Source organism: Triticum aestivum, chromosome 3D (assembly GCF_018294505.1).
Source record: "Triticum aestivum cultivar Chinese Spring chromosome 3D, IWGSC CS RefSeq v2.1, whole genome shotgun sequence".
Lineage (NCBI taxonomy): Eukaryota > Viridiplantae > Streptophyta > Magnoliopsida > Poales > Poaceae > Triticum > Triticum aestivum.
In genome coordinates, this window is record NC_057802.1 from 309,672,403 (window position 1) to 309,676,050 (window position 3,648).

Here is a 3,648-nt window from a genome sequence, read left to right on the forward strand (position 1 = left end):
CCACTCCCTGGCATCTTGAGGACGTTGTAGCCATGGTGTGTCACTGCATGAACTTGGCCAGGGCCGGATACCCGAGGATGGCATTGTACGGCAGACGGATGTGGGTGACGTCGAAGTTGATGAGCTCGGTGAGGTAGTTGTCGCGCTGTCCGAAGGTGACAGGGAGGCGGACCTGCCCCATCGGGGTGGTGGAGCCGCCGGTCACTCCTAAGAAAGGCTTGGTAGGCTAAAGCTGATCGTATGGCACTTGGAGGCTGTCGAACGTCTCAACGGACAGGACGTTGAGCCCTGCGCCGCCGTCGATGAGGGTCTTGGTGACTTGCACGTTGCTGATGACGGGTGAGCAGAGCATCGGGACGGTGCCAACGGTGGCCGCGCACTTGAGTTGGTCTGCTGAGCTGAAAGTGACGGCGCACTTGGACCACCTGAGCAGGCGCGTGGCCTCGAGCCTCAGAAAGACCGCATTCACCTCGCGAGCAAACTGCTTGAAGATACGCTGGGAGGCTGGGGCCTGAGCTCCGCCCAAGATGTAGGTGATAGCACGCGGCTCTTGGAAGCCCCCAGCCCCCTCATCCTGATGGTGGTCGTCGTTCCTTCTTGGTGGTGGTGGCAGCGGAGGAAGTCCAGCATTGCCCTGAGGGCGATCCTCGCAAGGCTGATCCCTCCAGGCGCCGTCACGAGGTTGGTCCTGCCAACGGTCCTCACAAGGTCGGTCGCGCCACTCCTGGCGGGGGCCACGGTCATTCCAGTGTCCTCCGCCACGTCCTCCTCATCGGCCGTAGCCCCGGTCGTTGCACTCGGGGCGTTGACTGAGGCATCCATCTCGAAAGGCCCTGATCTCTTGACAGTCATTAGTGTTGTGGTTGTGTATGTTGTGGAAGGCGCAGAACGGATGGCTGCTCTTGGACGACTCGGGATGGTCCCGGTGCGCTTCGTGTCCGGCTCTGCTGCGAGCACGGCCACTCCTTTGCACTTCACGTCCTTGGCCTTGGCATTCTTCTCCTCGGGGTTAGCAGCCGAGAGCTCGAGGAGGGAAAGGCGCCCTTCCTCAGCTCTTGCGCACTTGGTCGCCAGGTTGAACAACTCCAAGGTCGTGCATAGCTCCTCGTGGATGGCGAGCTCCTCCTTCATGTTGACGTTGCAGACGCCATCAGAAAACGCGGAGATGATGGCTTCGTCTGTCACCTTGGGGATCTTGAGGCGAACGTTGTTGAAGCGCTGGATGTACTTTTTGCAGGGTCTCTCTTGGCTGCTGTTTGATGCGGCGCAGGTCACCCGCGGCCGGAGGGCGGTCGCGAGTGCCCTGGAAGTTGGCGACGAAGCGGTTGTGCATCTCGTTCCAGGAGGAGATCGAGCCCGGGGGCAGGTTCAGGAGCCACGAGCGAGCGCCATCCTTGAGAGCCATGGGGAACCAGTTCGCCATGACTTTTTCGTCGCCGTTGGCCGCCTCGATGCTCAGCTCGTAGAGCTGCAGGAACTCTGCGGGGTCGGGGGTGCCATCGTAGTGAGGAGGCAGGTCTGGCTTGAACTTGCCCGGCCAGGCGACACTACGCAGCTCAGGGGTGAAGGCGCGGCAGCCTGCGGTGGCCACCGGGACCCTTTGCTGATGCGGAGCCTTCCCTTGATGCCCGCGCACCGCCGCCTCAGGCGGCGCACAGTCTTGTCGCAGTGGTGCTGGGAGCGTGGGAGCGTTCTCCTGCGGCCGAGGAACTTCTTGGCAGCTTTCTTCTTCTCGCGCGGGCGTCCGGCGCGGTGGGTCATGCCGGTTGGCCGCACGTCTCGGCGCCAGAATGCCGTCTTGGCGCAGGGGTGGTGGAGGCGCTCCATGGGCCACGTCGCTCGCAGCTGGCGAAGGGCGAGACAGTGAGAGGGATGGCGCCGGGGAGCCCCCTGCGGCGCTGACGAGCTCGGCGATGCGGTCTAGCCAGTCCTCATAGAGGTCGTCGACGGGGCGGTAGCGCAGGAGCTCGCGTGCCATGAGCAGCGCAGCCTCCACGTCCGTGGGAGAGTGACGAGCGTGAGACAACGAGCCCGCCGGGGTCAGCGACGGAGTGGCGGTGCGGCCGTCCCGCCGCACCGAGGGGTGCAGCGAGGACGCTTGCTGCTCGTTCCCCGCCAGGCCGGTGGCGGCGGGTGACGGAGAATGACGGGGAGGCCCACCGAAAGGAGCTGTCTGAGCGACGCGGGCGGCGAGGGCGGCCCAACGCTCAGCGCGGGCTCGGCGAGCGTCCTCCATGGATGCGACGAAGCGACGGGAAGCTGATCGACGGAAGGAAAGCTTCGGCGCAGCCTGGCACGCCAAATGTCGGACTTCAGGTTTCGGCAAGACCCTTGAGGTTCGAACACTAGGGTGCGCACGAAGATCTCTCCCTACCTAATCACGCCCTCACCCTCGCCGTGATCTCAAAGCCTAGCTCGACGAACCCGCAACACAAGAGACACGAGATTTATACTGGTTCGGGCCACCGTTGTGGTGTAATACCCTACTCCAGTGTGGTGTGGTGGATTGCCTCTTGGGCTGATGATGAATAGTACAAGGGAAGAACAGCCTCCTGAGGAGAGGTGTTCTTGTGCTTGGTGAGTGTGAGGATGGAATGGATCTAGTCCAAGATGAGTTCGTGTCGGTGAGGATGGTCCGAATCCGTCCTCTCCTACTGTGGTGGCTAGTCCTATTTATAGAGGCCCTGGTCCTCTCCCCAAATATTGAGCGGGAAGGGAGACAACAACGGCCAAATTCGAAGGGAGACAACTAGTACGAGCTATCCTGACTAAAGGTGGTCTTCGCCTGCCAAAGGCTCTGGTGGTGATGTCGTCTTGGGCTCCACGGTGACCTCCATCTTGCCATCCTGCTGATCTTGGTCTCGTTGCACTGATATGGAAACCTTTGCCTGATGCCTCGGGACTCCTCGCCTGCGCTTTCCCCTTTAGCACCAAAAAGGAAACGAGGACACTGCGCGTGCTGGTGCCCGCCTAGCTCCAGTCGTAATGGCTTACGTCATAGGAACCTCGCGAGGTGTCCCTTGCCTTGATCTCTCCGCCCCTCGCGAGCCAACCTGGTGAGGTCGCTCCCAAGGAGGTCTTGTGTCGCCCGCTTCATGAGGCTTGGCCCCTCGCGAGGGTCTTGAGTGTTTGCTAGTGAAGATGGGCCGTACAGGGCCGCTGGTGGAGCCATGCCGTGGGCCGCAAGCAGGCAAGTCTAGGGACCCCCGTTCTCAGGACGCCGACAGAGGCTTGTGCTAAACAGTTGAGTTTGCAACAAAAAATATAGTAGTAGTAGTGGGAACATTTCTTTTTATTATTGAGGTGTTGAGTTGAGGCATGTAATGGAAATGCAAGAGATTGTAACAAATTCATGAAAGCAATAAAGTTCATGTGTCATGATTTCATACGTTGAATTGTATGAGTTGTTACTCTATGAAGAAAGATTTTGACCATTTTCGAGGATATGAGAAATATGGTCTATGGAAGAATTTGTGCATTTCAAGGTTGGTAGTACCCTGTGAGGACACTTGACCCCTGGAAAAGATAATGATATTCCACGGAGTGGACTTCGGACAAAATAAGTATGAGTTTTATCTTGATATGTGGGATACCCCAAGAATATGAAGGGATGAAGTACTATTGGATATAAAGGAGGTATAATGTTGG